The following is a 15045-nucleotide window of genomic DNA, read 5'->3' as shown; positions in this document are numbered from 1 at the left end:
TTATACGCTTGTTAGCTACTTTGTCCTCTTTTGTGAAGCATCTGTTCAAGAATATTCCCAGTTTTATTGATTTGTTTGTCCTTTTATTATTAACCTATAGAATTCTTATCTACTCTGGGTACAAGTCCTTTATCTGGTAAATGAATTGCAAATAATTTTCCTCAGTCTAAGGTCTGCCAAATTATCTTCTTAATGGTTGTAATTATATTAGCAGAAGCTTAATTTTCCTGAAGTTAATTTATAATTTTTTCCATTCTACTTAATCTTTTTTTCTGTTAGCTAACATATTTGATATGGAATAAGATATATAAAATATTAAATAAAATGGTATGTTTACAGACAAAGCACATATTTTGGTAAGAATCTTTTCATAAGACAAGTGGAAAAAGCACAGGTGCTTATTCAAGTATAAAACCATTGAGACAGCAAATTGAATCCATCTACTATGAATAGCATTACAAATGTTGTTACATGCCATGCAATATAACTTAGACAACACCAAAGATAAACTATTAAAGGACAATTGATACTTGGGTTATAGCAAAAGACAGTAGGGACATGCAAGGAATGTTAAGTACCATGGGTGAGAGATATTACATTCTATTCAAATTTAAAGAAAAGAATGAGAATATTTCATGAATATTATGTGATCTGTGATCTTAAATGAAAAATAATTTTCTCAGAACTTCTAATCTTAACATGATGTTTTTACTTATTCAGTTATTTATTCATTTCTGTACTCCCCGAATGTAATTCATTTATTTATTCAAGAAATATTTATTGTATAGCTACTATGTACTAGGCTTGATTTGATTTAAAGACAAGGGAATGCTAAAGTAAAGCCTCTGAGCTAAGCAAAGAGAGGATGCTTGCTGCTTGCCCCATTTTCTTCCTTGTGTTTTAAACAGTAGAGTTCAATTTAAAAAGAATGAGAAAAAGATAAAGAAGAAGAGGAAGAGAGGGAAGAGGAGGAGTTCTGGAAAAGTAACGACTTGTAAGTTTACCAGGAAAGCATTCAGGAACTACTGATAGTTATCACATGGTTCATGAGTTCAAGCCCCGTGTCAGGCTCTGTGCTCACAGCTTGAAGCCTAGAGCCTGCCTCGGGTTCTGTGTCTCCCTCTCTCTCTGCCTCTCCCCTGCTCACACTCTGTCTCTCAATAAACAAACAAACAAAAAAACAAACATTAAGAAATTAAAAAAAGAAAAAAGAACTACCGATAGTTGATAGTTTCTAATCTGTTAACTGAGCAACCTGAACTAAACAGTATGTGTATGTTTGTTTTTACCAAGTCTACTCTATGGAAGGAATTGTTAATTTGGGGATCTCAATAGCCCTGTTTACTTATTACTGGTATGTTTATTTTATGTAGGTCATAGTTGGTACTTAAGAAATGTTTGGGGGAAGGCTGGCAATTAGAAGACCATGAAAACCAAATGGCAGGGTTATTTAAATTAGTGATCAAAGGAAAATGTGACATTATCTACTTCTCATTTTTTTTTTTTTAAATTTTTTTTTTCTTTCAACGTTTTTATTTATTTTTGGGACAGAGACAGAGCATGAGCGGGGGAGGGGCAGAGAGAGAGGGAGACACAGAATCGGAAACAGGCTCCGAGCCATCAGCCATCAGCCTGACGCGGGGCTCGAACTCACGGACCGCGAGATCGTGACCTGGCTGAAGTCGGACCCTTAACCGACTGCGCCACCCAGGCGCCCCTCTACTTCTCATTTTTATAACTAGTACTTGGCATCCAGGCATTCCAATAGTTTGCGAGTCATTATTTCATAGTAGACTGATTATTTCTTAATTGAAAGTTTTCTTTTTTTTTTTTTTTTTAATTTTTTTTTTTCAACGTTTATTTATTTTTGGGACAGAGAGAGACAGAGCATGAACGGGGGAGGAGCAGAGAGAGAGGGAGACACAGAATCGGAAACAGGCTCCAGGTTCTGAGCCATCAGCCCAGAGCCTGACGCGGGGCTCGAACTCACGGACCGCGAGATGGTGACCTGGCTGAAGTCGGACGCTTAACCGACTGCGCCACCCAGGCGCCCCTGAAAGTTTTCTTTTTTAAGAATAAGTAATTGTATTCAGAAAGTTCTGCATCATTCTGAGGAATATTCCTTGATACTTAATCTGTTAATAAGCTGAATTTAATTTTTTTATTTTATGTTTATTTATTTTGGAGAGAGAGAGAGAGAGAGAGAGAGAGCGAGCAGGGGAGGGGCAGAGAAAAAGAGAGACACAGAATCTGAAACAGGCTCCAGGCTCTGAACTGTCAGCACAGAGCCTGACGTGGGGTTCAAACTCATGAATCCTAAGATCATGACCTGAGCTGAAGTCCAATGCTTAACCTATGGAGCCACCTAGTTGCCCCAGTTTCATTTTAAAGGTAGGTACGGTGATATGTCATCTTTAAGTTATGTTGCATATGCCTAAAATGTATAGCAGAACCCACTTAAACGTCCATCACAGGTATTTCTGTTTCCAATTATTATGCATAAGCTGTGGTAGACCATCATTTCCACTATTTCAACTAGAAAAAAAATGGTTACTATAAAAGTCATATTATTTTGGAATACATTAGAAAAGAGCTCTTCCTAGTTAAGTTGGAAGTCTTGTCTACACACTGCTTTTTTTCTTTTTTTTTTAATTCCCAGAGGGCATTTGGGATCTGGGCATGGACTGTGGATCAGGTTTGCCATAAGAGGAGGACTCTGCTGGTGTAAAGATAAGCCAGTAGGGCTTTTGATTGCTGCGTTGGCTGTTGTGACAGTTTGGAATCTGGGGAGCCTAAAGGCAGAACTGCCAATTTTCTCCCCTTGGACTTGTGCTGAGTGCTGAGGCAGCCAGGAGTTGGGATGGAAACATGGAATGAAATCTCATACAGTTGAACAGTGCATAAAAGTCAAAGTCTTGGCAGAGACAGAGGGTTCAATAAACATGTGATTGGTCATATCCTTAAGGTCTTTGAAACCAGATTAAAAAATGAGACGAACATGAGTTTCAGCCTGTTTCTGGCCATATTTAAATCTTGAATGGATTAAGGTGATTAATTTATCACTGTCTACCTGAAAAAGAAAAAAGAGAAATTTCTCAGAGGAAATTCACTTCAAATTTAGCCTCTTTTAGAAATAACAGTTGCCATTTATTAAAAATTGGGAGGCATATTTAGAAGCAAAGATTTGTGACCCAATGTAAAAAAATTTAATCTAAGGAAAAAGAGCCTGTGTATTTATATGATTTATATGTTAAAATTAGCAGAAAAGGTCTTAGTAATACTATTATAAGCATGTTAATGAAACTGGGAAAAAGCTTAAATATTTTGGATAAAGATGGATAATTTAAACAGAGAAATTATATTCATTTAAAAAGAATGAAATACGCAAACTAAAACTGAGAAAATAGTATGTGAAATTAAGGATTCATTAGATGTGTTTCAGCATCAGAAGAAAACAGCAGAAGAAAAGATCATTAACTTGCAGAAGAAAATCAATAGAAACTATCAGAACTTAAGTTCAGAGAAAAATAATGAAAAAGTAACAAAATAAACCCAACGAAACATGAGATACATGAAGGGTCAATATAAAGTGTTCTAATATATAAACTTTAGAGTTCCAAAAGGACAAGAGAAAAATAATACAGGAAGAAATTGTGTTTTCAGAACTAACTGTAAATAATTTCCCAAAACTGATGAAAGAGATCAACCATATATTAAAGACATTTGTTAAACTCCAAGAAACAATTTGGAATTAATGTGGGAAGGGGATCAGTTATTTTAAGTATGTCATAATCAATTTGCTGAAAATGAAAGATAAAGAGAAAATCCAAAAAATTAGTTGAGGGAGAAAAAGCCAAATTATCTTTGAAAGGCAACATTAAACCTGATAGCAGAATTATAGAAGCCAGGAGACAATAAAATGATATTTTAAATATGATAAAAGAAAATTTTTGCTCTCTAGAATTCTCTAACCAGCAAAAATATCCTTGAATAACCAAGATGCTACATAGATGTTTTTAAAAATAGAAGTTGAGAGAATTTGTTGCCAACAGAGCTGTACCACTATACACTAAAGAAGATCTTTGACTAAATCTAAATAATCTTGGATAAAAGCAGAAAATTTAAGAACAGAATAAAGAACACCCAAAATGGAAATTATTTGGTTTAAACAAACATTTCAATGATTATTAAAAGAGCAACAATAGCAATGTCTTATAGTTTTTTTTTTTCATTAAAAAATTGCCAACTTAAAAACTTCTATTAATAATAATACACTTTTTTGGTATGTAGTTCTATGAGTTTTTTTTATAGGGTTTTTTTATTTTTAATTTTTTTTCAATCTACTTCCAAATGAGTTGGCATATAGTGCAACAGTGATTTCAGGAGTAGATTCCTTAGTGCCCCTTACCCATTAAGCCCATCCCCCCTCCCACAACCCCTCCAGTAACCCTCTGTTTGTTCTCCATATTTATAAGTCTCTTCTGTTTTGTCCCCCTCCTTGTTTTTATATTATTTTTGTTTCCCTTCCCTTATGTTCCTCTGTTTTGTCTCTTAACGTCCTCATATGAGTGAAGTCATATGATTTTGGTCTTTCTCTGACTGACTAATTTCACTTAGCATAATACCCTCCAGTTCCATCCACGTAGTTGCAAATGGCAAGATTTCATTCTTTTTGATTGCCGAGTAATACTCTGTTCTATATATATACCACATCTTCTTTATCCATTCATCCATCGATGGACATTTGGGCTCTTTTCATACTTTGGCTATTGTTGATAGTGCTGCTCTAAACATGGGGGTGCATGTGTCCCTTTGAAACAGCACAACCTGTATCCCGTGGATAAATGCCTAGTAGTGCAATTGCTGGGTTGTAGGGTACTTCTATTTTTAGTTTCTTGAGGAACCTCCATACTGTTTTCCAGAGTGGCTGCACCAGCTTGCATTCCCACCAACAATGCAAAAGAGATCCTCTTGTCCGCATCCTCACCAACATCTGTTGTCGCCTGAGTTGTTAATGTTAGCCATTCTGACAGTTGTGAGGTGGAATCTCATTGTGGTTTTGATTTGTGTTTCCCTGATGGTGAGTGATGTTGAAGATTTTTTCATGTCGGTTGGCCATCTGGATGTCTTCCTTGGAGAAGTGTCTATTCATGTCTTTTGCCCGTTTTTCACTGTTTTATTTGTTTTTTGGGTGTTGAGTCTAATAAGTTCCTTATAGATTTTTGGATACTAACCCTTTTTCTGATATGCCATTTGCAAATATCTTCTCCCATTCTGTTGGTTGCCTTTTAGTTTTGCTGGTTGTTTCCTTCCCTGTGCAGAAGCTTTTTATTTTGATGAAGTCCAGTAGTTCATTTTTGCTTTTGTTTCCCTTGCCTCTGGAGACGAGTTGAGTAAGAAGTTGCTGTGTCCAAGATCAAAGAGGTTTTTGCCTTCCTCCTCCTCGAGGATTTTGATGGCTCCCTGTCTTACATTAAGGTCTTTCATCCATTTTGAGTTTATTTTTGTGTATGGTGTAAGAAAGTGGTCCAGGTTCATTCTTCTGCATGTCGCTGTCCAGTTTTCCCAGCATCACTTGCTGAAGAGACTGTCTTTATTCCATTGGATATTCTTTCCTGCTTTGTCAAAGATTAGTTGGCCATATGTTTGTGGGTCCATTTCTGGGTTCGCTATTCTGTTCCATTGATCTGAGTGTCTGTTCTTGTGCCAGTACCATACTGTCTTGATGATTACAGCTTTGTGGTACAGCTTGAAGTCTGGGATTGTGATGCCTCCTGCTTTGGTTTTCTTTTTCAAGATTGCTTTGGCTATTCAGGGTCTTTTCTGGTTCCATACAAATTTTAGGATTATTTGTTCTAGCTGTGTGAAGAATGCTGGTGTTATTTTGATAGGGATAGCATTGAATATGTAGATTGCTTTGGGTAGTATTGACATTTTAACAATATTTGTTGTTCCTATCCAGGAGCATGAAATATTTTTCCATTTTTTTGTGTCTTTTTCAATTTCTTTCATAAGCTTTCTATAGTTTTCAGTGTTTTAAAATATGGATAGATTCATGTAAATATGACTACACCAACGATACACAGTAATTTCCCTTTAAAACATCCTTACATGTTCTAGAGTTCTTTATATAATCAGGATTTAATCCTTTGCTGAATATGTGATTTTAAGATATTTTCTCCAGATCCATGGCTTCTCACCAAATTAAGGAATACACTTAACAAATTATGCACAAAACTTGCACACCTAAAAGCATAAACCATGTTACAGATATTTAAAAGAACTAAATGGAAAGATTTATCATAATCAGTAATTGGATAACTCATTATTGCTATCAGTTCTCCTCAAATTGATTCATGGCTTCAAAACAATCCCAATAAAATTCCCAGCATCCATTTTCTTAGAAATTGACATGGTGACTTAATCAATTTCATTTGGAAATGCAAAGAAGAATGAATAGCCAAAAGCAATTTTGAAAAAGAGGAACAAAGTTTGAGGATTTCACTATCTGATTTCAAGTCCTACTACAACACTATTGTATTCAACACGATGTAGTGTTGGCATAAGCAAACACACATAGCCCATTGAGATTCTTCAGAATGTGCAATTTACAAGTCCACTCAAACATATATGGTCAATTGATTTTCAAAAATGGCACCAAGGTAATTAAATGTGGAAAGGGCAATCTTTTTATGAAATGGTGCTTAAACAATTGGATATCCATTATAAAATGAACTTCACCTTTTCCCTCACATCAAATAAAAAATAAATTTATAATCAACTGTATATTTAAATGTAGAAAACAAAAGATGAAAATTTAGAAAAATGCATAATTGCTATAGGCAAACATTTATTAGACAAAATACATCAAAATTGAAACTGTCAGGGCACTTGGGTGGCTCAGTCAGTCAGTGTCTGACACTTGAACTCAGCTCAGGTCTTGATCTCAAGATTGTAAGTTCAGGCCCCACACTGGGCCCCATACTGGGTGTGAGGTCTACTTAAAAAAAAAGTAAAGTTTAATTTATAGACATCATTAAGAAAATGACAAGGGAAGCTACCTATTGAATCTCGAAAATGAAAAGACAACATATATGTGCCAAAGTTGTATATCAAAAATATATTTCAAAACTCTTTCAAGTCTTTATGAAGAAGACAGACAATCCAATGAAAATACCCAAATATTTACTGGTACTTCATAAAAGAAGCTGGGCAATTAACCAACAGTTTAACATCACTAGTTATCGTAGATATATGAATTATACCACACTGGGATTCTACTCTATAACTTCTTTTTTTTTTTTTTTTTTTTTTTAGCGTTTGTTTATTTTTGAGAGAAAGAGAGCGTGAGTGGGAGAGGGGCAGAGAGGGAGGGAAACAGAATCGGAAACAGGCTCCAGGCTCTGAGCCGTCAGCCCAGAGCTCGATGTGGGGCTCAAGATCATGACCTGAACTGAAGTTGGACGCCTAACCGACTGAGCCACCTAGGCACCCCATACTCTATAACTTCTATACAGGTTAATATAACAACACTAAAAAATGTTAGCACCAGTTGTATTTGAGAAGTTATAGTGCAATAAGAACTCTCATATATTCTCATACATACATTAGAAAATTGTACAAATACTACAGAAAAATGTTCAGCAATTTTTAGTCAACTAAGTTTACAGTTTATAAAATCCAAAAATTAATATGAATGATCACAAAAGGACTTACATAAGAATTTCCACAATAGCATTACTCATGATGCCCCAAACTAGAAATTCAATGTCCATCAACACATAAATGGATAAACAAACAATGGTGCATAGTGTATGATTCTATTTTTTCGAATGTCCAGAATAGACAAATCTATAGAGATAAAAAGTAGATGAGTGGTTTCCAGGGGCTAGGGAGAGAGGTTATCACAATTGATCACTCAGAGGCATGAAGTTTCTTCTTGGAGTGATGAAAAAGTTCTAAAATGAGAGGGGTGCCTGAGTGGCTCCATCTTGGTTTTAGCTCAGGTCACGATCTTACGGTTCCTGAGTTCGAGCCCTGCATCAGGCTTTGTACTGACAGCGCTGAGCCTGCTTGGGATTCTCTCCCTCCCTCTCTTGCTGTCCCTTCCCCACTCATACTCTCTCTCTCTCTCTCAAGAAATAAATAAATAGACTTAAAAAAATAAATACAAATAGACAGTGGTGATAGTTGTACAATTCTGAGAATATACCAAAAATGACTGAATTGAGCAATTATAAAGGATGAATTTTATGACATGTGAATTTTATCTTAATAAAACTGTTAAAAAATAAACTGTTATAATAACAAGATAATAATTACACAGCAATTGAAGAGAATGAAAAACTGGTATTCACCACAAGATGGTTTAATAAAAATATACAAATTAAAGGAAACAGATACAAGAGTACATGCTTTTTTCCTCCAGTTATATTAATTCAAGAAGAGGCAAAATACATAGATGATGAAAAAGAATAGTTAGGACAATTAGAAGTCAGAATAAATGTATGTCTTCTGGAAGGCGGGATGGATGTGGAAGTGGCATTTGAGTGTATCTTAGGGAAATGTTCTATATCTTTGGTGATGATAGAAGTGCATATATAAATGTATAAAGAACAACACACACTAAGGATTATTGAACTCTATGAAATTTTTTGCACATATAATATCCCTAAAAGAGTCAACACCATTTGTTACACTGTAAAATTATGTAGAGAGTTATGTAATATGGTATTATTTAATTTTATGGAAAACTCCAATGTTCATAAACAATTACTTTCCTTTACCTTGCTTATCATTATCATTAATGTACTTGTCAGTAATTATTTAACTGCAAGTAGTACAATTTCCTTCTCTTTCCTTGTCATGACCTTGATGGTAGGGTGGCTGAGAAAAAGCTTAGGGAGCAAAGTCTGAACAGCTTCAGGTTTAAAGAATATCACTTGTTGTTCTGGGTAATATTTTTACTGTGATTCTATTTGTAAACTTTCCAAAAGAAAAAATATATATAGCATTGGAGTAATGTATAATAAACTATGCTGAAAATATTATAAATGAAAATTATTCTATAAAGCACAACTGGATGAAAAGACAGAATTATGAGTCTGCAGTAATACATTAAAACTATATATGGTAATCAGTGATGGGTGGAATTTTTCAGAAGTAATTCAAATGCTAATGAATCTGGTCAAATCTTTCAGCTGGGAAATGAGTGGACCTGTTTTTGTTGTTTGCTCTGCCAGCTTCCAATTTCTTTCGGCTGAGAAAATCCTTTTATGAATTAATAAAAGCTTTCCAGACTGAAAATAGGGGGATATTCAGCTTAATGGCTAGAATGTGTTGCCAGGATTTTGTAATTTAGACGGTTTGTTATGACTAGAACAATGCTCCAATGCATTGAACTTTAATGTTGAAATGTCAGCTTCCTACTGAGCAGTTCTGGAGCCAGGCCTACACCTGCTTGCTTTTAGAAGAGTTGTCATTTGCTTCCACCTCCAGCAAGCAGAATTTTGAAGTCAAAATGATGATAATATTAGGCATTTTTTATCTTCCAAGCATGCTAAAACATTTACTAAGAAAACCTGTGTATAAACCAAATTCCCTCCCTTTTTAACATTGGAATAAAAAAAAGAAAAGGAGCAGGAAGATTCAAAAATCTGGAAAGAAAAGGTCAAAACACCATTGCATTTTATCTTGAATTCAAACCTTTTCAAAAAATAAATGTTTAGTTCTCCTAAAAAATATGACAATTTTTGAATCATTACTTTTCATGTTGACTCATGAGGCATAATAGATGCAGTTCAATTTGCAGGGACTAGGGGTGACCAAATGTGGCTTGATATTAAAGTCAAACAACAAAGAATAGAATGCCTCCCATGGTACCATCTAGGAAATAATCTCTTTTAAATTCTCAATTTAATCCACAAGGCACTGGAAGAATTAATTTGAGTAATAGGTGAATTGTTATTTTCAAGGGATTTTTTAGTGAGTAATTTGAAATAGGGTTATGTCTAGTAATATTAACTACATAGCTTTTATCAAGTTAATTATCACCTCCTGTGGTGCCCTATCATTTTTATTCACTTATTCTTAGAAACTGTCTACTTTTGTAGGAAAAAAGAAAACAAAACAAAACAAAACAAAACAAAAAACAGGAAATACATCTCTAGAGGGAAGGGGACACAGGAGATACCAGTTAGTGAGTCTTACATTGTGAAGTCACAGTGACTGAAATTTAGGCTCAGATCTGGACGATTACCTGAGGCATATGCATGGGCATCCTTTGACCATATACAAAGCAAAGCCTATTTTTAACATGAGTTTATTTGGGCTTTCTCTGGACATTTCTTCAATATCCATATTCATAATATCTTTCATTTGTTGCTATGTTTCCTTCAAATTTTTATTTAAATTCCAATTAGTTAACATAGAGTGTAACATTAGTTTCAGGTATAGAATTTAGTGATTCATCACTTACAATACCCAGTGCTCATCTCAACTGGCCTCCTTGATATCCATCACCTATTTAACCAATCCCCCCACCAGCCTCTCCTCTAGCAACACTAAGTTTGTTCTCCATATTTTAGAGTCTATTTTGATTTCTCTCTGTCTCCCTCTCTCTCTTTTTCCCTTTGCTCACTTGTTTTGTTTCTTAAATTCCACATATGAGTGAAATGATATGGTATTTGTCTTTCTCTGACTGACTTTTTTTTACTTAGCATAATACTCTCTGGCTCCATTTATGTTGTTGCAAATGGCAATATTTCATTCTTTTTATGGCTGAATAATATTCCATTGTATAAATACACCTCCTCTTCTTTACCCATTCATCAGTTGATGGACATTTGGTTTCTTTGCATAGTTTGGCTATTGTTAATGATGCTGCTATTAAGATTGGGGTAAATGTATCCCTTCAAATTAGCATTTTTGAATCCTTTGGGTTAATACCTAGTAGTGCAATTGCTGGATTGTAGGGTAGTTCTATTTTTAACTTTTTGAGGAACCTCCATATTGTTTTCCAGAGTGGCTGCACCAGTTTGCATTCCCACCAACAGTGTAAGAGAATTCCCCTTTCTCCGCATCCTTGCCAACACCTATTATTTTCTATAGGATGGGAGAAGATATTTGCAAATGACATATCTGATAATGGATTAGTATCTAAAATATATAAAGAACTTATAAAACTTAACATCAAAAAACCAAATAATCCAGTCAAAAAATAGGCAGAAAACATGAATAGACATTGCTCCACAGAAGACATACAGATGGCTAACAGACATATGAAAGATGTCAACACCACTCATCATCAGGTAAATATAAATCAAAACTACAATAAGATGTCCCCTCACACCAGTGAGAATGGCATGTCTATTGTATCCTAAATGTTACTTTTAGTGTCATTTTTATTTAAAGTGGAGAACATAAAGGGAGTTGCAAAGTAATTGCTTTTAGAATTGCTCTCTAATTTTAAAAATCACACCAATGTTTTTACATTTGCTACTGACTGGAATGTATTTTTTTAACTATATTTTCTAATGGTGACAGGAATAGGTCATTATCAAGTCTAAAACCTTCAGTTTAGTTTCTCCACAAACAACTGCACTTTTCCCATTTATATTTAATAAATTGACATCATATTTAATGAAACATGTAGTCACATAACAACATGACATAAAGAGATGAAAGTAGTACAAGCAGAAGAACATGGATTTATGAAAAAGCAGACAGCAAGCCACCAGACTGCACTGCCCTGTGGATTACCTAGTTGTTGTTCAATGAGGAATGTGTAGGGTGTGTCTTTCTGGCAAAATTATTCAATGATTGTTACTTAAGAGAGTACTGTATAAATTAAGAGTAAAATAAGCCATATCCTTTCATTATATCCACTGATTGGATATGAAATGTTGACCAAGAATTGGAGTGACATTCTAAAATGGGGTTGGCTATTATCCAGTTTAATGACAATTATTATTTTAAATTTGAAACGTCAGAGAACCCAGTAGACAAGATGTTCAAAGTGTACTCAAGAAAGAAGAGAAGACAGATGGAGAAGCAAACAAAACATGTCTGATCTCTTCAAGTTGCTAAATGCTTCACTTGGTACTCACTTTTGCTTCCATGTTTGTATTTTTTTACTGTAATCATGTCTGGTGGAATATGCCTGAATATTTTTCTGTGTAATATGCAAGGAAAAAAAGTACATAAAATTTTCATTTGTTTTCTATTTCATTGGTTTCCTGTACAATGTCTTATCATCTCACCATAAGTATACAATAAACAACATTTTTATAATTTACCAATTTACTACTTCCATAACATTAACTAAAAAGATCATAAAAGTAGTGAATATTTTTAGATTCATTTTAGTATTATTTTATTCGTTGTTTATAATTACTTCTTTGTCCACAAGACAAGACACACAAAAGTGAAGATAGTAACCATTTTAGTGCTTTTACGTGACAAACACATTGTAGGTCAAGCTTTTGAAGACCTGTGTTTTTGTATCAGGTGAGAGGACAATAAAACATGGTAAGCATCGAGTGTTGTAAAAGACATATTTTAATTTTACAAGTGAAATCTAAAGGTAACGCAAGAGCAGTCGGATATCCCAATAGATGTTCTGACTATCAGAATATACAATTCAAGATGAAATGTCATTCCAGCAGATTATAGAAAAACATTATAGTAATTATGAGAGTTATGGAGCATGAGAAAAAGAATGGCAAAAGAAAAGTAGTTTAGATTTGAAACATCAGTATGCCCAAGAGCATACACGTGCCACTCATTATGCATATTTTTTGTTTCTAATTCAGTAAGCCCATGGAAGTATCTGGAGGTTTGCACTTTTAAACTAGAATGTTAGATTCATAAAATGTAATCTCTGTGAGAAAAACAAAAACAAAAATTTGTAACTTTTTTTTCACTTATATATCCTCAAAACCCAGAACAGTTCCAGGATTACAATATCTGTTCATTAAGTACTGAATAAAAGAATAAACTAAAATGTGTCTGGGTGACTCAGCTGAGTGTCCAACTCTTGATTTAAGCTCAGATCATGATCCCAGGGTCATGAGATCAAGCCCCATGTTGGGCTGAGTGTGGAGCCTACTTAAAATTCTATCTTCCTCTGTCCCTCTCCCCCACTCATGCTCTCTCTCTCTAAAATTAAAAAAAAAATTAAAAATTAAAAAAAAGAATAAGCTAAGATCATGCTAGTATAGATTAACAACTAAATACATTTTGAAAATACTCTTAGTTTGATAATTAGAATATCAACAGGGGCATCTGGGTGGCCCCGTTGGTTAAGCGTCCAACTTCAGCTCAGGTCATGATCTCAACGTTTCTGAGTTCCAGCCCCACTTCAGGCTCTGTGCTGACAACTCAGAGCCTGGAGTCTGCTTCGGATTCTGTGTTTCCCTCTCTCTCTCTTTCTGCCCTTCTCCCACTCATGCTCTGTCTCTTTCTCTCTCTCAAAAATAAATAAATATTTAAAAAAAGAATATCAACATTGGCTCTGAGGACTAGACAGTAATTCAGATAGGAAATGCACAGTATCTGAGATTTTGTCTATCCAGGCTCTCATCCATAGAGAGACAATATATCTCCTATCTTACAGTGACTTTGCTCATTGTGATTTTGGAGTGGGTAACCCGCCTGCATTTTCCCCCATGTTTTGCCAGGAATAGGCATTGACTTTGTGTCCAAGGAAACCAGAATATTTCCTTTCCACCAGATTGGTTTAGTGGTAAGCACACAATAAAAGCAGTGTTGTTCATGGCTGGGGTTTTGGTGTCCTTCTTTGCTCCCAAATGGAAATGGTCTATTTGGGAATTAAACCCAGAGCAGAAAAAGGAACCGAGAGCTACAGACACAGATAGGGCCCTGGTGGATAATTTTTTGAATCCTTGAATCTATCTCTGAAATCAAATCCACCTGTTCAGTAACATCAAATAATGTACTTAAGTTTCTGTGTAAACTACTTTGGGCTGGGTTTCTGTCATCAGAATTCAAGAGTACTGATTAATACACCAGAAATGGACACAGGTTAAAAATTGTCTTTGATACTGTGTCTTCAACTGCAGGTTTAAAATCTAGTAAATTTTCTGAGAACATGTGAGTGTGTATGTTATGTGTGTGTTGAATCTGCACGTGAATTATCACATAGCTTCAGCTGTAGGACATGAGGACTGCATATCTGTAAACCAAGAAGAGGATTTGATTTTGTTGACATATTTCCATTAGCTCCAGATCTGTTTTATAGTGTCCAGAACTGAATATCTTAAATTTCAGTCAGTTCCTGAGAAGGGTATTTTGTAAAGCACCCCTCAATGTTATGGGGCAGTATGAAGCCATTAGACTATGAAGTCCTTAAATCATGTCTCTGATAATCTGTTTACAGTAGGAGAGTTTTAAATGATATTTAATTAGTAAATAAATACATTTCTTCAGTAAACCATTTATAAAGGAAATATAATTCAGAGATCTAGTGACAACACTATGTCCTGGCTCAGGATTTAGGTGTTACTTTTGTAACTTATATCCCATTAACACTTTATGTAAATTGGCTGCTAAAACCTAGTGATATTATCTAAGAAATGAGCATTGTATGACTGCTAATTTTTAGTTTATACCCATTTTCAGAACTATTTCCAAGTAATCTTTGTCAAAGAATAAGGCATTACATAGTGTTGTAGACTCTAAGTCTCAAGTTCCCTCTTGTCTAGCAAGAGAGAAGAACGCAGGATTAAAAGCGAGAGATGGCTAATGTTCAGGAAAAGACAAGAGCCCTGAATAAGGGTCCTTGCCCCATTTTTATCAGGATCCGAAGGCTTACAAACATGGCGGTGGACGTGCACAAAGAGAATGAATCTGTGAACATCAACTCACAGACATGAGGGAAAGGGGGTCTTGAAGATATTCAGGGTTCGGGGTTTGGGTTAATACAAAACAAAATCCTGGCAGCAGGCAGTCAGGCGGAAGTTGTTTACAGCGGATATGAGGCACCACCTCTGTTTATCTTAGCTAGCCTAGGGGATGAGACAGGTA

The sequence above is a fragment of the Puma concolor genome, chromosome B2 (assembly GCF_028749965.1).
Source record: "Puma concolor isolate L17-30 chromosome B2, mPumCon1.1.hap2, whole genome shotgun sequence".
Taxonomy (NCBI): Eukaryota; Metazoa; Chordata; class Mammalia; order Carnivora; family Felidae; genus Puma; species Puma concolor.
This window is presented reverse-complemented; position numbering follows the sequence as displayed.